Raw genomic sequence first — 27,230 nt, 5'->3', positions numbered from 1 at the left:
TTCTTTAGAGTGCTTTCGTTACTTTCCGGACCTCAAGCGAGTGCTCCACTTTGAACGCTGAATTCCACCGGTTACCATGAAAAATTGCAGCATTTGTTACTCATATGAGTATATTCGCGAAAGGATATGTGCAAGGGGACCAACAGTTCATACACTCCTGCTGAGCTCGAAATCGCACGGGCGACCCTTGCCCCGGCGGCCGCATTCCGATGGGGGTATAATGCGAAAACGCTCGTGTACCGTGCATTGAGTGCACGTTAAAGAACCCCAGGTGGTGTAATGGGGAGCCCTTCACTACGATGTGCCTCATTATAAGACTGTGGTTTCGGCGAGTAAAACGCCAGAATTTAACTTCATTTTATCTCCCAGCATGTAGTCCCCAAAAACAGTGGAGTAGCCAGGAGCTTTGTTCGAGGGAGGGGGTTGGGCAGGCGGGTGTTGTCACACGTCGCTTTATGCGGATGTTCTGGTGCACAAAAATTTTGGGCCCTCTCTACCCCCTCGCTACGCTTATGCCCAAAAAGATGAATGGTTGTTGCAGATTAGCACCCAATGTGGAGATCAATGGCTGTGGTTTTAGTAACCAAAAGGATTAACCTCTCGCGCCCGTTTGATCTCTTTCTTCCTTAGAATTGCTATACTTATACCGAGGCGCTGTTATCACAAAGGTAGCTTTGAACCCATGAGAACTGGTATCAGCCCTGTTCAAAAATGGCTACGCGCCAGCAAAATCAACGTTTTTTGCTTAATCATCTATGTGACCTGGTGGAGTGCTGCGTAATTCTCGAAGGTTCACTGGGCCTTGTCACACTGCGCAACGTCCCATGTCTACTCACCCGTGGAAAAAAGCGTCGATTTGTCCGGACTCGCTCGTTGTTCGATGTGCAGCCCGACATTTTTGTGTGAACGCCCTTTTCAATTGTGCCTTCATGATCCGCACGTCTTTGTGACTCGAGGCACGTAGCGTGGCACACAGTCGGGGCTCACGACGCAACACGAAGCCCTGCAGCGCGGAAAGAATTGAGCTAGAGGTGACATCACATCTTCGCGACGCGTGAATGGCGGCTTGCAGGTCAGGAGGCGGCGGCTTTCAGGCTCCAGATGCATTCTTTGGCGACTGTGCTCGCCCATGTAGTAGTACTCGCGTTACCTATCGAAAAACGTTTTCCGAGTGTCTGGTCAGCGCCCATGTCAACAGCGGACATGATTATGCGGCCTGTTCAAAGCCGCGGATGTTGCAAGTCTGTCTTGGTCGTTTCGCTGCTTTGTCACTGTCGAGACGAACGGGTGGTGACGATTCCCACTTCTTTTCTTCGCTTTTGTGAAAGCTCTTTCGACACCTCATTATTATTGTTTTTTGGTTGTTTTACGTTTAAACGATTGTTTTGCTCTGCACACCAGTCATTTTCTTTTTTTTCCCCCTTTCCTCGTCGTAAACTTCTGGACGACTAAACAACGGCAACACATGCAACTCTCTGACCCGCGCTACTTGCCACAGACGGTGTACTTGCGCTTTAAACTCATAATATACTGAGCACTTTTCCTCTCTGTCTCGAAAGGCGCAAGGATACTCTTGACGATCCATCGCTCTCCTTCCTTGCTTTCACTTCCGGACTTTACCCCTGCTCGGCGTGCGTGTCGCGGGCCAATTGCGCGCCATATATTTCTCGCCTAATGGAGCCGGAATTGAGAGCTTTCGTCTCGGACGGAGCTGCGCGCGTTGCGCGTCACCGCGGTGCGGACACCCGCGTCCGCGCTGCTCGCGGTGCGCGGCCGTTTGTTTCCTCCGCGCCCGCAACAACTTGTCGTTTCGGGGGTTCGCGCGTGCAGTTGCCCTCTAATGCCCCGCTCGATCGATGTCGAGCACAATGATCGTGGGGGCGCGGGTGTCCCTCTCGAATAAGCTCCCGGAAGCGTTCGCGCACGCCGCGTGACGCCCAGACCGACGTTCCGAAAAACTCGCCAGCGCTCTCGTTCAGGAGTCGGTGGAGGCGAGGCCATTTTCCTCGCCGTTTAGGGTCAACTTTCGCTGTTCCTGCGGTGTTATGCTTGACCGAGACGGGAATCCCAACTCCGTGCAGGAAGCTTTCGAAGACGGAAGCAGACTTCGGCGTCGCCCGACGCACCGGCAGCGACGGCATACACGGCACACCCTGCCACGCCGAGCCATCGATTTGCGAGATAGTTTCGCAGCCGCGACCTACAAGCGTTGCGCCGTCGCGGCTAGACCCTATAGCGCAGCTCCTGACGGACTGGCTCCCCCGAGAGCTCGCGTCAACGTGTCGAGTGCGCTCGAATTCCACGAGTAAAATAATACGCTGTATGCGATGGCAACCGGAAAAGACCGTCAAACAGCTGCAGAACAATAAACGGCGTCCTTAACGGCAGGAGGCGACATAGGCCCGTATTATTCATGGATCACTTTCAGTGCGCGCGATTGGCCGAACCAGCGTAAGTGGGGAGAGGAGGTTGTGGACATGTGCGTACACTCTTTCTGAGCATCGTTTTCACGTCGCGTAGCTGTCGATCATCATCATCATCACCACCATCATCATCGTCGTCGTCGTCGTCGTCGTCGTCGTCCTATTTTATGTCCACTACAGGACGAAGATCTCTCCCTGCGATCTCCAAAGCGCATTTCAATAAAAGAAAAAGTTGCCAACATACTTTTCTGCAATCGCCTTCACCAGCTTAAAAAAAAGTTTGGGGCGTTACGTGCCAAAACCAGGATATCATCATGAGATACGCCGTAATGGGAACTCCGGAATAATTTTGACAACCTGGGGTTCTTTAACGCGCACCCAATGCACGATGAACGTTTTTGAATTTCGCCCTCAGTTTGAATTTCGCCCCTATTTTCTAATTTCTCCCCGTCGTGGCCGGGAATCGTTCACCAGTTCCACACACAGGCCCCGTTGTCACAGGCGCAATAAGGTTGCATTTTGCGGTTTCATTAGATTGCACTACAATTTTTACCATTGTATTCTTATAATACACTACCCAAACGGAAACAATAGGCTAGACGCCAAAAACAAGCACAACCGAATATCCTTCATTAGCGTCGACCATCGCACGAGCATCTTACGAGAGAGGTATACTCTGCCTTCCACCTCGGTTCTTTAACGCTAGCTGTCCCAGATCACGGGGCAGAGGTCTGACGGACCTTCCTGAACTTAGGGCTGAAAAGAGCAGCCATTGGCATTGTTTTTTCGGGCAACTTAATATTTGCGGTGTTCGCACAGAAGAGGCGAGGGGTCATCCCGGCAGGTCACGTGTCATCTTTTGTGGGCCTTCGGTTCGCTGAGAGAGGGAGCTCTTCCCTGATAGCTGCTCAGCATCCGCGCAGCGCTATTGCCAGCAAGCACACGGACAGGTAGAGGCGAACAGAACAAGCCGATGACGGAGTCTCCTTTGAATAAAGGCGAAAGTTCAAAGACCGCTTGATGAGCTCTCGATTTTGGGTCGCTGTTCGGCCCTTCTTTTGAGCCCGTCTTCTGCGGAGCTCTCTTGAGGGGAAGAAAAAAAGAAGTCGGCCAGCTAGAAGTGTGTGCCTGCGCATTGAATAACGTCGTCGCTCTCGAAGGGGACGATGCCATGGCACGCGGGGATGCTCGTCGTGTCCTTATTCTCTGCAGAGAGAGGAAAACGGTCCACACTTGACAACGTTGGACTAATCGGTTCGCGTTCTGAATAAAGCAGCCTAGAGCGAACAAGAGGTTCGGAAAACTGGATGAGCGCTTCCGCTGCTAAAGCTCTACACCCACACCGCCTGCTCAGTCTGCCTGTAGTTTCTCGTGAGCGGTAACTCTGTTTAACATAGGCACCGCGCTTGTTTCCGTGTATTGCGTCCTTGCCGTGAGTCAGCCAAAAGCCGTGCGCATGATGAAAAACGATATTATCCCCCTAACGGATGTGAAATAACGCGAAACAATGATCCAGCGCGAATAAAGGCTTCACATTCGCGCATGTAACCGTCGACCACAGCTTAGGAAATAGCGAGTGCTTGCCGTACTGTAGGTTTCAACTGCACGGCTGAAATTGTGACACTCGCTTCAACTCGTCAATCGCCATCCGCCTTACCATCTCTCTCCTTTCGAAGAATTCTTCCTATATATAGCGTGGTGAGGAAAGCATATGTCGCCTTGAAAAAGACAAGTGCATTCACTTGTCGAAACGTTGGCTCTCGCTTTTACCTTGTTTTCGTTTTGCTCATCGTCTTGAATTTCCATCTCTCGCCTTCCCCGTGTTTCTCCCTAGCTTCAACTTGTGCGTTTCAATGCGGCCAACATGTAGGGACACATTCCCTGCGTCCTTCCTCTTCAGTTCGGGTCTCGCGGTGTGCGTATACGAGCGATTTTAAAAGAATCCGCGCGGACAGGCAAATATAAATTCCGTAAAAAAATATCCAAGTTTCAAGGAACATTGGAAGTGCAGGTGTTCGACGACACACATTCTACTCTGGACGTCGTTGGATGCTAGGTTGGTGAACATATTTTCGAAGAATCCCTCACAGGCATAGGAGTTGCGGCGACAGCCTGCAGATAGTGAGTGGGCCTATAGTGCAGGCGCTAGTAAGTCCCTTAACGAGTGTCTGGTCAAACCGTTGAAACGCACACATTTATTTACCTAGATTTCAGTAAGCCACGGAAGACGACGGAGAGCCTTGACAAAGTTTCTGAAGGTCTTCATATGAGCAAAGTTCCGTGTACTTGAGTGAAACCTGTGAAGACACCAGTATCGTGTTAAGATTGCAATCCTTGTGGGCCTTTACTTTTTATTTACGCGATAGAATAACGAGATATAGCGCACAAGTAGGCCTGCTGGCTACATTTTATAGACCTTAATGTATTCGCGTTCAGGTGACAGTCTCTTGTTGCATGCTTATCAAAAATTTATCTGTTGCTTGTTTTTTTTCTTTTTTGTTTAATATCGCGTTCGCAGCAGGTGCGCAAAAAGTGCCAACAACTTTGAATAATAACAATAATAACAATAATGATACTAATAACAATTAAGGCGCTGTGCGTATAGTTGTCGTTCTTGGCGGCAACGACGCATGCAGAGCTGGCCTGCCGAAGACGAGTGTCGTGTGAACGCGAGAATGATGGTCGTATAATAAAGAGCAGCGCCGCGAAAGGCGATTGAAAAGCTCGACGTGGGTAATTACCCTTCTTCTCCTCTCTAAATAGCTGCGGCGTCTGCCGACCTCACGCACTGCGGTGGGCCATTTCGGAAGATGTACGGCCGGATGGGGGCGGTTTCTCGGACGCCCTCCGTGGCCGTCGCGTCAATTCGTGCTGTTTTCTCGCACCTTCGTGCAACGGAAACGTGGCCGGCAGAGATGCTGCGCGCCGCGAGTCTCGTTCGCGTTCATCCCCCTCTCTCCTCCTCCGCGGCGAGGATGGCGCCCGTGCGATACACCCCGGCCAACGAGCCCGGCGAGGAGAGAGCCCGCCGCCGCCGAATCTGGGTCAATGGGTCCGGGCACCGGCGGTGGTCCTTCCGGCCACGCGGCTCCCGGCGGTGGACTCCGGACCAGTTCGTGATGCGTGCAGGTCTGGACAGGCGCTAGTATTCGCAGCCGCTGTGTTTGTGTGCTGACGACGAAGTTCTACACATCTCGTTAGCGCGCCATAGATGCCGTGATCCGCTGTGTACCGTGCGCTCATGACGTGGTTCAACCTCTGTATGTATCTTGGTGGTTGTGCCTGCGCCGGCCGATCCGCCGAGGTGCTTCACGCTCTACGCCAAGCGTTTGAACCTGTGGCGGATGCCGCGCTCCGCTTAATGCTTCTTTTTTTACAATTCGTGTTCGAGGAAAAATTCAAAGAAAAAAAAGTGGCGGATCCCACGCCCTGGGAAACGACATAAGCGAAGCTTTCTATGCTATTTGCTTTGATTGACGTGGCAGAAGTGTTAAACTTTATTTGAATTATGGGGCTGTACGTAATTCAATGAATTTTGTAATTGTATGTATGCATTGTATACATACATTCGCGGTCTGCACCGCGTTTCGCTGCGTAGCGAAGGCGCTCCTGTCCCGCGCGACGCTTCTTTCGGGACTGGGTGCCCTCGATGCTGAGTGCACGCTTTGAAGCCAAAACATTTGCTGGTGCGTGTTTATGTGGCCCTTCTGCATAAATGGCCAGCACGCTGTTCAGACGCCAGCTCCAAGCGCTCTTTTCAGGCTATGGACGATTGTAATGTTGACTCTATCACAGTCCAGCACGCAATCTCCGCAGCCCAGTACCTGCATTTCTGTCGCATAGGAAAGCAAGAACAGCACTCGACATACGCACAAACTCTGAAACGCTGCCGCGGCGGCGCCGGCCGGGATGCGCGGAAGCGAGCGCCATCTGGTGGTGTTGCATGAAACGCAGTGGCGCCCGCGAGCAGAATGGATGGTGGACGGATGCTATGAGTGTCCCCTTTGAAACGGGACAGTGGGTTGTGCCACCAAGCTCTTGTTATTAGATTGTCTAATCTCCTACCTATAGTTAAAAAAAAGATAGGAAAAGGCAAAAAGAAACAGAGTTACGAGCATCAAGCTTTTTTAACCACTCTTGGGAACTTTGTTTTTGTGCACCTCCGTTGTTTGTGATCTCCCTACTTTTCTGCCACCAAACTTCCGATCGCTAGGCCAGGAGGCGAGCGCCATCTGGTGATGTTGCAGAAACCCAGTGGCATGCGCGAGCAAGACCACAGCAGCAGCAGCGCCAGGAAAGTCGGAAGAAGAGGCAATGAAAGCTCCGCTTTAAAAAAATCTGCAGATCCCATGCACTGCGGGAATCGTTGTAGGCAAACATGTTGCAGGTTGTAGAAACAATGCTCGCTAACCAGTATTGTTTGGAGTTGTGCAAATCGCTACCAGTGTTCAGTCTAAACACGGCCAAGGGCATTCATGAGACGGGTGACGGTTTGGGCTAGTTGGTTTTCAATTTTTGGCTGTGTGATGCAGCCCATGCAGTGTGAAGCGCTTGTCCTCGTTTTTTTTCCTGTGTCCCCTGTCCAGCCTCGCGCTGCACCGCACAGTCAAAAATTAATTAAACGTTTGCCACAAGGCAACCCCACCCATTCATCAGCACCTATCCAGAAGTAAATGCAACGTTGACACCTACTGATGACACCTACTGCTTCGACATCGGATTCCCAGATTGCTACGCGCTTGCTAAATATGCGGGGGCATATTTAGCACCATCCGAGGCGGAGTTCGGCGGAACGGTGCGATATTGCGACCGGGATATTGCGACCGATTCGGCGATTGTGATTGCCGCGATACAGTCATCAGATTCCTTAGTCCAGTCGCTTAGGAAAGACCACGGCATTAAAAGCGGAGACCTTTTGTGCAGTGAGATTGGTGCTGACGCGTCCTGACGGCGAACTCCGACGTTTACTATGCTCCTACATGGAGTGGGCTTTCGTATCTGCAGCCAGCGTAAGTAATGTAAAATAAAACGTTTTTCCTTCATTCCTGCTGCCGGACGTACTCGTCGATGGGTTTGGCGGATTCCTGGCCCGAAGACCACCTCGAGCCGCAACACCTGGTGAACTAACCTGCTTGTGTAAACTGAGTGGGTGTGTGGGCGGAGTCGCGAGCGTAATTGTGTGTGTGACGACAGCAGCACGACGACGACCACGTCCAAGACGATCGTATGGCAGCAGGGCATTTCTACGCCGTCCGTTCGACGGGACCTTACGACATTACGACTGTTGGGTTCTACACGGTTAGTGGACGAGCGGAAGTGAGAGAAACACGGATTGTGGTGTCACCAGCAACTACGTGTTATACAAGCGGGGAACGCTATCAAATCTACGCTAGCTCGCAGAATACTATGACTATCTGTCATGTGGTATATGTTAGATGATGATGGCATTTGTACTCCCACGAAGAAATGTTAAAACATGATTAACTTGGGCGATCATGAAGTTGGTTTAACGTCGCACAGTTTCTACGTAGCGTAGACTACTACGAAGGAAATATGGGAAACCGTGGGCCGCTCCCGAAGATAGTACAATTTAACAAGACGCCTCAAAGCGCGAGCTTTCATAGGTAAAGAAGACTTGATAGTAGCACGTGGCGCACGTGCTGAGTGTTTCAAAGAGCTGACTGGCTTTAGAACGAGAGAAGTGTGCAATCGCGGCGTGCAATAAAGGGAAAAAAATTCAACCCCTCCCCAACCGGAAAACTGGGTTGAGCTAAACTTGTCCCGAGTTCACCTGACATTCGTCACGGTTAAGTAACCCGTAGCTAACGGTGCCGTATTCCTTCGGCCTCCCGCTCCCTCAGCTCGGGATCTTCTTCTCGTTGCTGTCGGATTGCCTTGGCTCGAGTGGCTCTAACGGCTGGATCCGCGCGCCGACGACGATCCCTTTCACGAGCGAGTTCTTGCTGTCGCTCGTCGAAGGCTGCCAGTTCCTCGGGGAACGCACAGCGCGTAGCCGTCCCATACGTTTTCCTAGAATGAAATTAATGGAAACGAAGCCGGCGCAGCACGCGCGACACCCTTTCTTGTCTTTTTCCTCCCCGGTGGAAGTGAAACGGCTGATTGGTAGCACGCGTGGTGTGAACGCGCGCTTATGCAGCTGAAATTCATGCTAATGACTCACGCTCCGGCGCGGGCGCAGCTGTCAACTCTTCAAACCGCCCTTTCCCACAGCTGCTCTGCTCTGGGAGCGATTGGGGTTTTTTTTTTGCGTGATCACAACGCCACTGAAACTTGTTCACCAATACAAGCGTCGCTTGAGAAAAAAAAAGCACGTGAGATCGTGGGCTAGCGGTTAGAGCACCGGGCTGCTGTGCTCGACACCAGAGCTTTGATTCCGCCATCGGGTCACACGGTATTTTCTTTAATAGAAGTGAGGCGACATAGGAACTTGCGTACCTACCGCAAGATGCCAAGAATGGGGCAAAGAATGCTTCGCATTAACAGAAGGAAAGGACAGGGTCGTCTCACGCTCCTCCGTACGTGTAATGTTTCGAACGGCGTTGAGAACATTACGCGCCGCATTCTCTAACGATTCTTTTCATTTTCCATTCTTTTTCTCTTATGCGTCGTGTCGAGGGGTCGATTCTGGCGATAACGGTGGCGCGGTGGCGTGCCCCCGTTATGTCCTACCTTTTATTATGACTTACTGTTATGGCTTACCTTTTCAAGACAGTCTTTCTTAGCGAATTACCACCACTTTTCCGTATTCGATATGTCTAGCCTCTTATCGTGGGCAGAATATATTCTGACAATATGATGACAAAAATGACAATATTCTGACAAAAATAATGAAGAAGGCAACTTGTTTATAAGAGAAACTTTTCTTCAACACACGTGCGACATTTAGATTTGAATGAACGAAAGATGACAGGAATGTAATCGACTAAAGAAAAATGCAGGGTGGCCCATGCTCACCTGGGTGATCTGAAATGAGTCTGCGAGAGTGGCTGGGAGCTTTCCGGCAAGTAAATCGCAGAAACTGTGGCCTGGGCGACTCGTACTTCGATGTTGTTCGTAGTATCTACTGCCAGTTAAGGTATTTTATAAGCAATCAGGCTTTTCCCGCAGACGATGCGCATGCAGGGACGCACAATGGCACTCGCCTAAAATGCACGCTACATTAGAATAAGAAGAAAATGAAGGAAAAGGAACTAGGCCAGCAGAAGTCGAGCTCACGGATTGCCACTCTGAATGCTCAGCGCTGGAGTGCCAATAGTATATGGTCTCTGCATATCTAACCCACATCACACTTTGCCCACGACAGTATAGTCTCAAAAGATAAAAATGTCGTGTAGAGTGCTGCCAGGGTATCTAAATGGTAGAAAACGTATCAGTCAGTAAAAAACGTCCACGTCTTTTCTAAGGGTGATGTCCTTTGCAGGATATCCCAGCAGAACACCGCAATATCTACAATCTACAAAATAATGGTCAATGGTCGTAGGCCTACAAGGCCTTTTTTCTTTATTTCGTGAAATTGTATCGTTTACGTGCGTAGTGCGTTACGGGCGTGAAAGCCGTCGCCAGAGTGGGTGTTTTTGTTGAACGCATGTGTTTGCCTGAATATTAAGTGCCTGAGCACGAGGTCGCGGGATCGAATCGCGGCCACGGCGGCTGCATTCCGATGGGGGCGAAACGTGAAAGCACCCGTGGTACTTGAATTTAGGTGAACGTCAAAGAACCTCAGGTGGTCGAAATTTCCGGAGTCCTCCACTACGGCGTGCCTCATAATCAGAAAGTGGTTTTGGCACGTAAAACCCCATAATAATAATAAAAATATATTATGTGCTTGCTCGTGTAGTGTTTTACTGATGTTTGCGTCTCTTTTCTTTACATTACAGAAAAAGAAAAAAGAACGATGAAATGATATAACACGTACGTGCGAGTCATGATCGCAAGTTCGCAATCAGATGAGTAGTACCTTAGGGACAGTTGTTTGAAGGCAGTCAGGAATTTTATGGCAGTCACATTTTAATGCATCCTTATTTTAAAAATATATTGAAAGTTGAACCTAATTAGAGATATTATTCATCGAATTTCAACGGTAAATCCGGGCAATATCGAAACCGAGTACCGCGGTAGCGGAAATGAGGCGGCCCGCTATCATATCTGGCAGCGGTTGTGGCAGCAGGAACACACACTGACCAACGTTCTTTGCATCCGCAGGCTTGTGTCGTCGTCTTCCACTCCCCGTGACCACCGTGCCGCTATCTGCTTCCACGTGTACCCCGGCCTTCAGCAGCTACGCCGCTCAAGAATCTTCGGCGCTATCGGAGCCAGCGTTGCGCTTGCGCCACCAGCCCGCCGTGAGAAGAGGATAAAAGGAGGCGCAGCGGTACCGGCACCTTATTCTGGCAGCGGTTGTGGCAACGGGAACATATACTGACCAACGTTCTTTGCATCCGCAGGTTAGTCATATGCGTATGTATCGTTGTCATTTGTGATTCTAATATTGCTGCAGTCGCTGCCAAACATTCCTGCTGAACTTGTGTTAACTTGTACTGCCAAGCTTGCGTCGTCTCGTGCGGCCTTCCGGGTGTGGTCGGTGAACAATGCCTACAAATGCGGAGCTCGCCAAAAGAATTGATGGCATTGATTCCAAGCTTGGAAACGAAAGCGAAACACTTCTTGATGACATTTTTGGGAAATTTCTGCTGAGGGCGAGCAATTCGGGCATAGACATCGTAGAACTTAAGAAAAGAACTGATAGTTTGGAAACTAGCGTGGAATTTCTAAGCAAACTCGTCGAAAAGCTGAGTGTCGAAAACGAAAAGCTAAAAGCCGAAAACAAAGCTTTACAAGCAAACAACAACAATCTCACAAAGAAAGTTGGCGAACTGGAGCAATATTCTCGATTAAACAACGTCGAGATTAAGGGCATTCCTTGCACACAAGGAGAGGACTGTGCGTCAGTCATACAAACTATTGGTAACAAAATTGGTTGCCCAGTAACGGCCACTGACCTCGACGTTGTTGATCGTGTTCCTACTAAAACAGAACATAAAAATATCATCGCTCGCTTTTGCTCGAGAACGAAAAAAGATGAGTTCGTCGCGAAAGCACGGAAAGCTAGACTCTGCCTGAGTGATATTGGCCTCGCAACAGCAAAAGAGAACTCTGTCTTCGTTAATGAACATTTAACACTTGAAAACAAAGCTCTCTTTTCCAAAGCCTTGGGTCTGAAAAAAAAAAACACGAAGAACTGGAGATTTCTGTGGACAGAAAACTGTCAAATCAAGGCCCGGAAAACAACTGAAAGCCGCGTCTTTCGCATCACAACCGAATCCGACCTTTCAGTAATAACCTAACTCTAATCCACCTTTGCGCCACGCCTGTCCCGTAGGCAAGTCTCACAATTTCGTCTTATCTAACAGCTAACCAGTTAAACAATCTTCTTTCAAATCATCAGCGATCTGTCTTGCACTTGAATGCGCGCAGTCTGCGCAAGCACTTCGATGAATTCTCCGATCTCGTTTCTTCAGTCACCTTCCCATTTTCAGTCATCGGAGTATCTGAAGCTTGGTTGAGCGACCACGATAAACACCTTTTCTGTTTTTCTAGTTTTTTCCCTGAATGCTCCAATCGTCCGTTCAGCAACCATGGCGGCGCAGCGCTGTGTATCTATTCAGATATTACTTACAAACGAAGGAACGATCTTGAACTTAATATAACTAATTGTGAAGACGTTTGGATTGAACTTAAAAATGACGCCCTCAACATAGACAACAAGGAACTAATAATTGGTTGCATATATCTTTCACCCTCGTCATCAGCCAATATATTTCTGTACTGCTCTCCATAAAGTCATGGGACTGCTAGCAGATGAAAACAAAAATGTAACAATTATAGGCGACATCAATATTAACCTCGCTGATAGTACGCCTACTAATGCTTTACATTATTCTGATTGTTTTGACAGCTTTGGTTATGAATGTTTAATTAAGATACCCACACGATGTGCTAACCACCCCATAGGTACACTAATTGACCATGCATTACCAAATTTGGCATATCCACCAGACGCAGGTCTTATAATGACCGACATAACTGATCACTATCCTATATTTTTAAACTTTCACTATACTCATGGCTCCGAAAAGATCACGTACACGAAGTTTGTACTAGACAATCATTCCTAGACGCCGTGTCGAACCTTGACTGGTCCCCCATCTTTTCTACAAATGATCCACAAGAAGCATTGGCACTGTTTATCTCTATGCTTAAGTCATGTGTTGATCGTCATTCCGTTCAAGTTAAATGCAAAAAGAAGTACGCGTCGCCTCAAAATCCATCGATAACAGATAAGCTCTTAGCTTTAATGCGCAAAAAAGGATAAGCTTTATAAGAGAACCAAACGACAACCATTTAACAAGAATTTAGCCATTCGGTACAAAAAGTTTTCTAACCAGCTTCTGCCACATTGAAAAAAACTAAAAAAACATGGTACGAAAGAAAAATTTTGGAATGCGGTAAAAACGTAAAAAAGAAATGGGAAATTGTTAACTCCTTCTTAAGCAGGGCAAATAATCGCTACGCTATAACAGAAATTGCTTATCAGGGTATGGTATACAAGACCGCCAAACAAATAACGGATGCGTTTGCTGATTTCTTCTTTAGCAGTTAGCTACAGTCACCTGCGCATGAAAATCCCGTGCCCCAGCGCCTACCACATTCTTTCTTTTTATTTCCAACTACATCTCAGGAAGTTCTAAACATTATAAACCACATGAAAATAACCGGCTCCGGCATCGATAAATTACACCCTTCTCATATAAAATTAATTGCACCCTTAATAAGTGATGTCCTTGCAGACATAATCAACTTCATGTTTAAATCAGGCAGTTTCCCACAAGAACTGAAACAAGGCAAGATCACCTCAATTTTTAAGAAAGGTGACTGCTGTTTAATTTCCAATTATCGCCCTATCTGTGTATTACCTTTCTTTAGTAAGGTAATCGAAAAGCTAATAGAAAAACTTTTAACTAATTACCTTAGAAAATTTAACATTCTCTCACCATTCCAATACGGCTTTCGCTCTGGTTACTCGACCGAACTGGCTCTCGTTGCTCTAACCGATCAACTAAAGCTCGCTATCGATGAAGGGAATTATGCAGCTTCAGTATTTACAGATTTAAGCAAAGCGTTTGAGAAAATAAACCACCGCATCTTATTTCGTAAGCTTGAATCATTAGGAATTACCGGCCCAGCACTCTTGTTATTACAAGATTACTGAACAGACAATGCAGGTAGTAACCATTTCAGGCGTTCATTCTAAAACCATGTTCACTAATATTGGCGTGCCCCAGGGTTCCATATTGGGTCCGCTTTTATCTTTATTATACGTCAACGATCTGCCTGACTGCCTGTCCTCTTCGAAATGTATACTTTATGCAGGTGATACTACTATTATTAATTCCAGTAAATGTATTACAACCTTAGTATCTAACCTTAATGGCGATTTACACAGCCTGCTGGAGTGGTGCCAAACTAACCAGCTACAGATAAACCCGTCTAAAACAATATTTGTTGTATTCACTTCCCACGAACGAACACTTCACTCCATTCCTCCTATCTTTTTGGGCGGAAATCCTATCCCTGCAAGTTTTTCATGCAATTATCTTGGCATAGAAGTAGACATCTTAAATTTACTGAACACTTAACCAAACTAAAACAGAAGATAACCAACGGGATTATGGTACTTCTAAAAGCACGAAACATATTTGACCATCAAATATTACTATCATTATACTTTTCATTTATTCATTCCCACATTAACTACTGCGTTACTTGCTGGGGAAACACTTACGTAACCCATTCAAACTCATTGCAAATTCTACAGAATCAGGCTATTAGGATAAATACATTTAGCTCATATAACAACAACGACTTATATCTTTTACGAACTAATCACATTCTTACGGTCACACAACTCGTTAAATATAATCTAGGTACCTTTTTGTTCCTTCAAATCAATTACACACGATGCGATAGATTGTTACCACAATCTTCTCTATTAAATACTAATATTACCAGGTTTGCAATAAATAGAAACTTCATTTTACCTAAAATACATACTAATTATGGCAAACAGAGCGTCCATTTTTCATCTATCGCATTCTGGAACACACTACCATTATACATAAAAACACTTAAAATTAACGAATTCAAGAAACAACTAAAAGATTACATTCTGTCGAATACTGATGCCTAGTCTATACTCGGAAACATTCTTTCAGGGTGCCTTCATTTCATTTTCATTGCCATACCGTTAGGTTCCTGTTTCTGCCTCACATATACATTCGAGTTAACAAATTATACTGTGTTCGTCACGTCATCTACGCAGTTACTTTATCAGTTGTCAACGAGATTGTGTTACAGTGCTTTTTTTCATGACATTTATGTATATGTAATTCTTCAATCATGCTACTCATACTAAAAGCTCTAATTTTTCTATGTTAACAATTTGTTGAAACTTCTGTAGTTTTGTTTTATTACGTTTACTTTGTAAAGGAGGTCCCATTGCAGTCTTTGACTTCGGGACCTCCTTCTGAATATTAACAACTTGTAATCTTTCTAATGATGTCAATCTAAACCGATTCTGATTGTGACATCGCACCTAAACGCCCCGTTACAAGTGTGACGAAGTCGGAAACCGAACGTCTCGGCCAGTCGCGGCAGTTACTGACACGTCACGCTTTGCCTGCCAAGCACGTGTGGCTGTGTGTCGGGTCAGGATTTGCAGCGGGATGCTATCGTTCAAACTCGGTCCCACACTTCATTACGGGGCGTTGCCGTCTGAAGCGCAGCGGGACGCCCTCAGTCTCGAAATTAGTTTCAGAATAGCGTTTGTCGCCTTATGGTACGTCCACACTAGCGACAAAAACGCGCGCGACACAACGCGCGCGGCGAGCGGTGCTGTCGCGCGCGGCAAGATTCACGAAAAGCGGCAGCAACGCGCGGCAAACGCGCGAATGGGTGCGAGACCCATTTTTCGCGGCAGACGCGAAACGTCCACCAATCAGAAGCGAGCCGCTTTACGAGCCGCGCTGTTGTGGCGCCACCTGTCGCATAAGCAAAGAATCATAATCTATGGGCTCTGAGACTGAACAGTGACACGCGCGCCTTAAAATCTCAGAGGCCATTTCCAGTCAAGGGGGCTGTTTTTGTTAAGCCTTACCACACCGCCACTGAGGCGTTGACGAAGAATTCGCCTCGCAATGGAGGCGTTTTTGGAAACCGTTCGCGGATATGCGTACCTATATGATAAATCGAGCGTCGGACAAGGAGCTGCGCGCCAACCGCTGGCACATTATGGACAGCAGTTTGGCATGACAGGTGAGTAATTGGTGAAGGTGGGGAAGCAGAGTGCGCGCCTTGCCCTCAGTGTCCCTGTACCGCACTCAAAACTTTCTCGCCCGCTGTCTGGCACGTAGGCGTCGCACAAGTAAAGAACAAACAAGTATTATAGTGTTCACAGTCACCAGTAGCTCCTCGTCCGTATCCGACATGCCTGAGCGTGGCCGGCAGTGGCGCAAAAAAACACAGACACTTCCGATGGAAGACGAAATGGGCAGAACGGAGAGCGCGTTGTCGCGAGAAGTATCGAATGGAACGAGACAACGCGGGACTCCACGGGACGCTGCCGCGTGCCGCAAAACGCGACTGTGGACTTGCCCGCACGCGGCTGCCGCGCGGTCGCTTGCCGCGTGCGGCGTGTCGCGCGCGTTTTTGTCGCTAGTGTGGGCGTACCATTACGTACGTTAAACGCGAGCGCCTTTGCGGGACGTTTCGGTGCTCGTCCCTTCAAGACCTTTAGTTTAACGTACGGGAACGCGAATGCAAGGAAGGCGTTAAGAGACAGGACGCTGCCTGGTGCCTCGTGCCAAACAAACCCAAACCAAGACAGTCCATTAGCAACCATCCTGTTGTTGCTATGCGGACGCGTCTTGTTAAGCCTGTACAGGCACTGGAATCGCAGAACGACCTCAGAAATTGGACACGTCATGCGCTCATAAGTAGCGTTTCAGGTGAGCTTAAAGAAAGCGAAAGCTCATTACGATAGTTACTGGTGATCAACGCGAGCGTAGCCGTCACGAGAATTCATGCTGAAGCGGGAGCCATAGGTGCCGCCATGATCGGCAACGTCATTTCTTAGCATCCGTAAGCATTACGAACGTTAAACTAGCCTAATAACGTACGTTACCATCGCGCATATAAACCACAGAAACCCCAACAACTTTCGCAGCATGCGCAGTAAGGACGACGCTGTTTCTTTACGCACATAATGCGTTTACATTTGGTTAAAAACGCTATTATAAAGGTGTCTATTGCTTCCATTGAGCTTTGGAATTTGATGATGAATATCTCGAATAAGTGCGACCTTCAACATTTTGAAAAGGTGTGTCTGCATGAAAATGTCACTGCCTCTAAATTGGCCATTTAGGCAACTGCCCCCAATGCACTAATAAAAATATCAATTACTGAATTTTGGTTCATTAATCTTCTGAACCTCACATTATTAACGGGAAAGTATGTCCGCCTCACCTGTAAGAACTCGTCTGCAGAAACAGCACGTTTCAAAGAAAAAAAAAAACTCCCTGAATATATGATGTCAGAAGCAACAGACGGGCTACGTACCGTGGCTGAGACGCCATACCTTTATTCTAAAGCACGTTTACTTCATCGCGTTCTTCAATCGTCGCACATTTCCTCCTCCCCTTGAGAAAGTTTCAATTCAAAAGTTTCAAAATACCACCGCAATTGCTGACATATGAGCAACACCGCTGTCTCTGCCTAGGGCGGCACTTAGCGGTTGATCTCACTGTACCGTGAAGCGACCATGCCGCTTTTGTAAGGATCTTCCATGACGAAACTCCACTCACCGTTGTTAGACCGCCATGCATGATATGTCGTAAAGTACAGTGTCAATGACATGAACATCAAGCGGCGGAAACTTCCTGTCATAGATGACGTTTTCTTATTGTGATAGCCGAGGGAGTTCTTAACCGCACTTCTCCTTGCTTCATCAACATTTTCACCTCGCTGCTTCAGTGTGGCCGGATACGATAAAACTACATGCACAAGGAAGGAAGGTGCATCACGAGTAACTTCGTAAGGACTTCTATATTTGCATTCCTCGATGACATTCGAGAGCAGCTTATAGTCCAAGACTTCTGAGGTTCATCGTTATTCTTGCATTTAAATCTGGTGACTATATGACCTTATTTGTCCACTCTTTCTTACGGTTGCATTGTGGATGATTAGATGACATGAATAGTTGGTGTATTCGGTTATGCTTTATAGGAACTGTTTAAATGTTGCTGCCGTGAACCCTGTTTGATGATTTGGAGAGAGCTTCCGTGGCTTGGCAATAGCAGAAATGTTCTTCTAACTGATCATAAATGCTGATCGCGAAGACAGAAAGCACCCCAGTAGCTTAACACTGAACCCTCGCTAGAATGGCGCTAGTCTCGTGATTATGCGACGCCTTCAATGATTGTTTGGATACTACTAGTAGCGATGAGTCCGAGAAGGATTTCAGATTATGGGAGCTTAGTTTTGGATGATAGAAACCCACAGTACCAGCCCGGACTGTCGTCAGCTATTCAGCGGCGAGATTTGTTTGCCGCCTGTTAACGGATGGCTCATATCGCCGATTGCGCCGACTGAGGTGTCGTAGAGACGTTGGTAATACAATAGGCTTTATTTACGATGTCTCTATACAGCATGTCATGGCGATTTGATACCGCGATACAAGCACTATATGTCATCTTGCCCAATATTTGTGGCACTAACAGGAAAGGGGGGATTCCCACTAAGCAATATATATATATATATATATATATATATATATATATATATATATATATATATATGCAGGACATATCACTTATGCGTTATAACGTTGAAACTTTAATTCACGGGCTGTAGGAAACTGAAATGAGAACAATTTGTATATTTCAGAATAGCTTATGCCGTTCACATTATCAGCACAAAATTATAGATATGTCTTATAATTTCCAGTAAAGTTTGTTTTTCGCGAATTATATTTAATATTAGGCCTTAGAATGTGTTTCTAAAATTTATATATTTGTAATGTGCATTTTTCAGCTTTCAGTTGATAGATACCATTTTATTGATGCCATGATGGTGTATTTCATAAAATGCCTTTACTAAAGCCTTTAAAGAAGGGTCAATTTTTTTCCATTGTATAAAGAAAGAGTTGAGCGCAAAATGTATAGCGTTGCTCTGGGAGTGTCTCAAGGTATCCAAACTTTTTTTTTGTCTTTTTGCATTGCTTGCAGGTGTCACAATGCAGAATGTAGTAGTCAATGTCGGTAATTATATCAGGCCAATAATATTGCGGAGACGGGAGTGACAATGTCTTCTTCACTCCGACACGCCCAAAATGTTGATGAGCGTTCTTACTAATGACTGGGCGCAGTTTATAAGGCCCACTCGTATGCCTTCTTTACTCCTTTCTTTTTTTTACGATGACCATGTCGTTTTCTGGTGAGTACATTCCCTTGGGGCGCTCGTTGTTATATATATGAAAATCGATGGGCGAGAGAAGCTGAGTTGCTGAAGCTCTGGAGAGTGCATCTGCTTCAAAGTTGCGTATGCCCTTCTGGTATTTAATGTCCACTTCGTGCACTGACAACTTTAACGACCACCGGAAGCGGCTACCTTAAGGGTTCTTGACATTTTTCAGCCGCTGGAGCGCATAATGACCCGTTAGAACAGTGAACGGCTTCCCACGAAGATAATGATGCCGTTTATCAATGGCATCTACGATGATAAGGCATTGTCTTTCTGTGATGACGTAGTTCCTTTCGTGCTTGAGTAGTTTACAGGAATAATAGGCATGTTCTCTGCCTTTGTCATCTGGCTGCTTCAACGCGTCTTACAACCCCTTCCCCATAGGCAAGGCTGTATACAGTGCATACAGTACAGTTTCGAAGCGTCGTATATGCAAAGTACTGGTTCTTCAGTAATGCGTTCCTCGAGTTCCAGAAGGACTCGTTCGCATGCTTCTGTACACGTCCCTTTAGGGCCTTTGTAAGGCAGTTTTGTGTGTGGAAGAGCGATATCACTGAGGTGTGGGACATACTGACTGTAGATGTTTTCGGTGCTGAGAAAATTATGGCGGTCTTTCTGTCGTTTGGGTGCTGGGAAATTGAATAACGCAACGATGTGACTTTGCTTAGGTGTCACAGTTCCTTCTGAAATTTTGCGGCCCAAATACTCGATGCCGGACTTGGAAAACTGGCACTTTCTTTAGTTTAATGTTTACGTTCTCGGCCTTAAGAGCTTTTAGGAGCTCCTCGAGATGTCTCGCGTGTTCGTCAGATGTCTCTGAGCACACGACACCATCGTCAAAGTAATTGATTGCATTTTGTAGCTGATGTGCCACTGATATTGACTTCATGGTTCTTTAAAAAATAGCCGGAGCATTCGTTTAAACCGAACAACGTATACAGCCATTTATCGGGCATGTATCAAGAGGGAACTTGACAGGAATAAAAGTGTCTCGCGAGAGAAACCGTCTGGATAAATTTCTAAGTGCTCTGGAGTTGTTGTTAGAAAATATCAAATTTATTCTGCTTGGGGTTTGCTTGGAGCGTTTATTATTTGAGGCATTTGTTTTGAGACATTCACTATTTACGCATCTTCATCTATCGCAATTTTGATGCTCAGCGTTGGAGCTTAAAGGTTCGTTTATTTGATTTTTCGTATTCGCATTACGTGGTCCAGAACAGTTGAGAACAGGGGTATGGTCTTTTGGCTCAATAGAATTCATGTCGACATTGTCGGAGCGGAAAACGATTTCTTCTTCCCTCGATAAATTTTCTTGCACCTGAGAGCTTGAGTCAAGACCGGCACAATTTTGCCTGCATATCACGGACGCCCACTGAACCTTGCTCTATCTGAATATGCTTATGTGTGAATACATTAAAGATCGTTTTTTTCTATGGGAAAGTATGCGTAGTTCCGCGCTGATAAGACAGGTGGCGCTAGTTCCCATAAGTGAACCAAGGGGGTAAAAAAAAAAAATTAAAGCCTTCTTGAAGTGCACCCACAAGCAACGAGAAATTCCCCAATGTGGCAATGCGTCCGGTCGCGGATAATTGGATTTACGCAAATGATAGCGTCTCTTGTTCAACCGTTGCGGAATATATACTAATAATGACACCAGTCAATGTTCGTGGCTTCTTTGGAGTGAGGAGCTTGCGTCAAGCGCTTTCCGGATGGCCCAGGAGCGCGAACCTGGCTTACATTCACTAGGCCGAAGAATGTACTTTACCACTATATTTAGTCTTCGTTTATCTTATTCACTAAGCTTTGCAATCTAATCATGGCTAATTACACACTGCCGATTAGTTGATGGTGTTTAACATCCCAAAGGCGTACTGCGAGCTGTGATGAACACCCCATGAAAGGCTGTGGATTAAGTTTGGCTTTCTTGCAATTCTTTAACGTTGGGGGCGTTCTTGCATTACACCCCAAACGTAATGCGGACGCTGTGGCCATGCAATTGAGCGCGGTGAACCACTGTGGCGGGTGCTAAAGGTTTGCACGTATACTCCTGCTACATGTTTGGTGGCTATTCCCCACTTTCTTCAATACCTTTCACGTACGCCTCCATGTAACAGCTAGCTAAATGATGAGCGGAAGTTGAAAGCAGCTGCTCCATAATAAAAGAAAGGATCAGTGGGACAAACGTAAAGCGCAGTCGAACGCCTCTACAACAGAATGACCTGCATAACAAGGATTACGTTTGTCGAGGCCAAATTCCTTGCCATCATTCATACGTATTAACTGTGAACGCCTCTACAGCGAAGGCCACAACGAAGTTGCAAGTACAACGAATGAATTTAGGCACCCTTGGCAACTCATTTGTCGCTTTCAAACGAAAGCACATCACTTGTTTCAATCCTGCTGCAGAGTTCCGTGAATTAATCGCTCAACTCATACGCCGCTTATTTCAACACAACAGTCGGTGAGACGTCTGACGAATGCGTCGCAGCTGACGAGTACATCATCTCGGAGATGACGACAGACGACATATCGTCAAAACTATCAAGGACGAAAAGGAGGCGAAGGTCGAAGAAGGCTACAATGTTTCTGTGCTAAAATTATTTAGGAGCCTGAAGACAAACCAAGAATTTCAACAACAAGGGAGCCAACCAGCGCCCATGCAGAAATACCTTCAACTTCGTCTCGATCCCCGGTTTCGCCACAGAACATGCCGTGAATCTCGATGCCCCAAGGTCGGCCACAGTCGTGCATTCCGTCGTACGAAGTGAGTAGAATCGGCGACTCCTTTTGCTAATTATCTCTTAAATATTATGGGGTTTTACGCGCCAAAACCACTTTTTGATTATGAGGCACGCCGTAGTGGGGGACTCCGCAAATTACGAATACCTGGGGCTCTTTAACGTGCACCTAAATCTTACTAACCTAAATCTAAGTACACGGGTGTTTTCGCATTTCGTCCCCATCGAAATGCGGCCGTCATGGCTGGAATTCGATCTCGCGACCTCCTACTTAGCAGCCTTACACCCTATATCCACTAAGCAACCACGGCGGGGGCTAATTATCTCTTGAAGTCTTGTCGGATGAAGGTGTTCTTTTTTTTTTAGCTTGCTTAGCTTGTTGTGAGCGTTACGGTGCCTGATATTTACACCGAAGTGACCTGTACAGCAAATGATTTTGGAGGACTCGAGCGCTTCGTTTTGAAGGCGTTTGACCACAGGACAGTGACGTTTATGTCTACTTTTATTTATATTTATTTATACAAGCACCTGCAACACCACAAGAGCATTTCTGCAGGGGCGAGGGGGGGGGACAATTGGAGGAAAATGAACATGTGACAAAAACTTAAAAAACAGCTATGCACAGGTGCTAAAAGTAACAAAATACGTAACATCTATCAGTCATCTCGACGGCAAAACGGTCTTCAGTGAACTGCGGTGCAAGATTGCAATACAGATTGCAATATCGCATGAAGCGCAATGCCAGCCAAATGATATAAAGTAAACGAGATGATATTTTATTACGGCAGACTGCGTGACAATAAAGACAGAAACTATGAACACGTTTTACATTCACCAATGCTCTTGGGAAGCCCATTCCAGTTTGCGGAAGCATGTGGAAAAAATGAATTACGGTAGACATCAGTGCGACAGCGCATTTAAAGAACTTTCAGCTCGTGATCACATCGTTTAGAGATGAAGTGGGGAGGGAAAATGTTCAAGTTCTTATTTATTCCTATGAGATCAGTGTAAATCCGGAAAGATAGTTCTTATTTTGCAGTCAATCGGCGGTGTGCTGTTTTCCAACCAAGGTCCTCTTTAAATAATGTAATACTGCTACGAAAGTTATAATTACCAGAAACAAATTTTACAGCGCGGTTTTGGACGCGTTCGAGCTTTTCTATAAGTTTAGAGCTTTGAGGGTCCCATACATGGCAAGCATATTCGAGTATACCGTATGAACATTTGTTACTTAAAGCAGTTCTTTTACTTTCTTGGGGGCTTTATAAAAATTACGTCTAACAAGGTTTAGCATACGAGATGATTTTAAGGTTAAGTATTCAATATGTCTGTTCCATGTTAAATTTCCTGAAAAGTAGACCCCGAGGTAGCGTAGTGTTGGACTTGACCTTGGGTACCTAAAAGCGGGACTTGCGTTTCCTCTGAGCTAGAATATCTTTTCTTGAAAGATAATTTAATGAACGAATGTTATGACTTCCAATACACAGCTACGTTGCGTGTCGCTGTTGTTTACATAATCTGCATCGTGTGTTCTGCGTAAGCTGTGTGATAATCTTCTCATATAGGTGGATGGCTAAACCGTGCTTGAGCTGCCAAAAATAGGCTGCAGCCATTGAATGGTGTTCAGTTTATCGTGGAGCATGGTAACATAATAATAATAATAATAATAATAATAATAATAATAATAATAATAATAATAATAATAATAATAATAATAATAATAATAATAATAATAATAATAACTGAACGCACAAGGTGCTTCACTGTTTGAATTATTTTATTGTTTGTTTAGCAACCGATGCCTAAATTTCTCACTTAAGAAAGTCACTTGGGCACGAGTGGATGAGCAGTAAACAACACAGCCATCATCATGCACCGCAGGACGAACTTTCCCAACCTCTGCGATCACCCCGGTCAACCATCTATACGTTTGCGAATTTCGTTCACCTAACCATCTGCCGCCCCCGACTTCATTTCCTTTCACTTGCTGTCAATCCTGCTACTCTAACTGACCGCCGGTTGCCTGTTCTACGGAGATAAACGGCGGGGCCCGCTTTTGCGAAGCGCGGGAGAGACGGAAGGAAGCGAACATTCGGCAAACCATGTTAGTAACCGCTGGTCTGGATGTATACATGACGGGCTTCAGTGGGCGGGCAAGCCGCGCGTCACAGCGGCACCACGCGCAGGCGCCGCGCGAGGGTCGGGTGACCTGCCGCCGGGCAGCGCGGGCCACCAGAAAGAGGCGGCGGAAGGTATTACCGGGCACGGAGGAGGCGCGCGAGGGCACTGCATGGATTAACGACGCACTGCTTGACATGGTAGCCCGCTTAGCGCGTGCCGGAGCCGATTTGCATCCGAATGCGCATCGAAAGCCGGCCGCAGCGTGTGTACACACGCACGCAGCAGCAGTTGTTGCACGCACCAGCTCCACTGGGCGCACGCTAAGGTTCAGTGACCGCGATGAAAACCGCGCGCGCCGTGCTGCCGGCTTGCATGGCGCCGGCCGCGATAACGAGTGACGCGTGTTTTGTCGTTATGGTAGTACGCGCTCGGACCACATGCGCAGACGCGCCGGCCCAGTGTTTGCGTTTGCGCACGCCCAACATGTAAGGCACCCTTTCACATGCAAAACGCCCGTTGTCGCGGGGGGTCTAACAAGGCTCACCTTTCAAGTTTGTGCCTTCGAGACGTTGAGCCGCTTGTTTTATATAATGCAAATTCTTCTATGCTCGGTTCCGGGCACACAGGACAAAATGAGTAAGCTTTGTGTTGCATTCTTTTTGTACCGCTCTACCATATCTGGATCGCCATCTGGAAGTCTTGGCGCGAATCGTTGTGGGCTTTCCTATCCGCGGCAGCCGCCTTTTGACGAGGGGCAGAGTACGAAAACGCCCGCTTAGTGAAATTCCGGCGAATGTTAAACGCGCCCGTAGTGTCTCAAATAATTCGTAGGCCCTCACTATGACATCTCGCATAGCTGATAAACTTGGCTGTCGGGTAAATTAACCGCCCTAACCACTTCCGTCCAAGTGTCTCTTTTTTTCCGAATAAGTTAAACGGACACTGGCTCGTAAAGCGTGCCGTGGTGACGATAAATTGACAATCAGTCCCTGCTTTCACCAAATATTTCTACCACCGCGGTTGCTTAGTGTCTATGGTGTTGGGCTGCTAAGCACGAGGTCGCGGGATCGAATTCCGGCCACGACGGCCGCATTTAGATGGGGGCGAAAAGACCCATGTGCTTAGATTTAGGTGCACGTTAAAGAACCCCCGGTGGCCGTGATTTCCGGAGTCCTCCACTACGGCGTGCCTCATAGTCACAAAGTGGTTTTGGCACGTAAAGCTCCATGATTTTTTAAACAAAATATTTCTGACTTCCTGATAAAAAGTGCGCTGTTCAGGGTTGTTGGTAGAAAAGTGTAACCGAGAGCTGGTGGCATAGCCGCGCTTTAATGAAAGGGCCAACAAAGAACATGGCTCACAACATACTGCTTAAAACTGGACCTCTTCCTCAGTCGAGAGGAAAATCTAATAATGAGGCTTATTTCGCTAAGGAATAGAGCGTGTCTGATTCTTTATCTTAGGCACTTGCTATGCCGGTGCATCAAAAACAGCACTGTTTCTAGAAATGTCGTTGTACCAGACGTGCATAATCTGTAAAGGTACAAGCGGACGATTCTCTATGCGAGCTTTCGTAAACTCTTGTAGAGCTTTGTACCCTAAAACGACACTACGCGCTTTTCTGCTAACATTGTTGAGTACCATCAGTGCAGCTGAATTAATAAGCATCGGTAATCACTCTATGACATATTCGGGAACGCCAACATCTGTGGCCGGGCGAAGGGGGGATATACGCCGCGACTACTTTGCATGATAAGACCACAGCTTGGCGGTTTAGTGACATGTTAGTTACCAAAAAATATTGTGACGGGATCGATTTCGGCCGCCAGGGTCACATTTCGATGGGTCCGAACTGCAAGAACAATGGTGTACTTAACATTGCGTGCTTTCAAAGAACCCCATGTACGTGGTCAAATGTAATCTAAAGTACTCCATGGCTACGGCGTGCCGCGTAACCAGATCGTCGTTCTGGCACGTAAAACTAAAGAATTTAATTTACAAGTTTTCACCCTTGTCTCTTTCAATAAAGGCATGATTCGGGCACGATTTATTGGATGCGGTGCCTCATTCTACGACCGATAAAAATATAAATACGCGTGTCGAAGAATATCAGCTGTTCTGACGAGAGAAAAAAAATCGATCGAGGTCGCCCGGCGGACGCCCACATCTGTCTGTCGCCTACTGCGGATATGCGTTAGAACAGCTCGTTAGAGCTTCGAAGGGCACAACATGGAAAACTGGCCCTGAAGCACTTTCTGCTTGCTGAGCGCCTTGTGAAGTACTGATGGGACAAACTGATTGGGACAGCCATAGATGCCGACTACGGTGGGGATGGGGGCTCCGAGGTTCGAGCCCCCTCCAGAATTTTCCGGGAAGGGGGCAGAGCCCCCCTGCCCACACGCACACCTAAATTGTCATTACTAGAGCTTTTTCACCCACATCATTTGAGGTTTCTTTTGACTTGCCTCGACCTTTTTATTTAAAATTTCATTGTGGCTAATAGCTTACTACATCATTGTTGGCGCGGACGTGCATGGCCTTTCATTCATACTTTCGCTTTAATTCTGTAAATCCTGACAACAGGAGGACAAGCGCATTATAAGCTCCAGCCGCAGCTGCCTCATCCGTATTTTCTCCCTTCAACATTGTTTTAAATTTACACTGTAAACACGATGTATGTATACAATATACTTAAATATATGCACAGGACAAATTTCATTATATTTTTGAAAGAGGAGGAGGTAGCCAGTTAACGATTATTTCTAAAGGTATGGATAGCCTATGCCTGGAGAATGAATATGTTGCTATATGTTCACCTCGCTTCAAAGTCCTTCGCGTGCTTTTTTCACCCTCAAAAAAAAAAAACTGTAGACTTTAGTGGCCCCTTAAGCAGAGCCTCTTGATCAATGGCGTGTGAAATGCACGTGAATGATATTGTTTCCATATTTCTTCTCTTTCCAGTAAGCAAAACATACGACTCATGAAAAAAAAAATAAAAGCTCTCCTAATACTTTACATTTATGAGGGATATAAACATCGTCACTTGCACGCAGAGGTCATAAATATATACAGGGTGTCCCAATGAACTATCATTTACCAAGATTTAAAAAAGAGAAATGCGTTACTCGAAAAAAACGTATAGTGCACATGGTTTCCGGTACAGTGCAGTAGCTGCCAATAATTTTTTCATTACTGATATTTAATTAGGTCAGTGTAAATTATTATCTAACTCGAGACGTACTATCCTAATGATCAAAGTGTCAATGAGGCATTTGTAGGTACAGCCAAGGGACATCTAATTGCGGTATTTTCAGTGACGTAATAATTGCGTACAAATTTTTTTATGATTGAT

The sequence above is a fragment of the Dermacentor albipictus genome, chromosome 1, assembly GCF_038994185.2.
Source record: "Dermacentor albipictus isolate Rhodes 1998 colony chromosome 1, USDA_Dalb.pri_finalv2, whole genome shotgun sequence".
NCBI classification, from domain to species: domain Eukaryota; kingdom Metazoa; phylum Arthropoda; class Arachnida; order Ixodida; family Ixodidae; genus Dermacentor; species Dermacentor albipictus.
Note: the sequence above shows the minus strand (reverse complement) of the source record.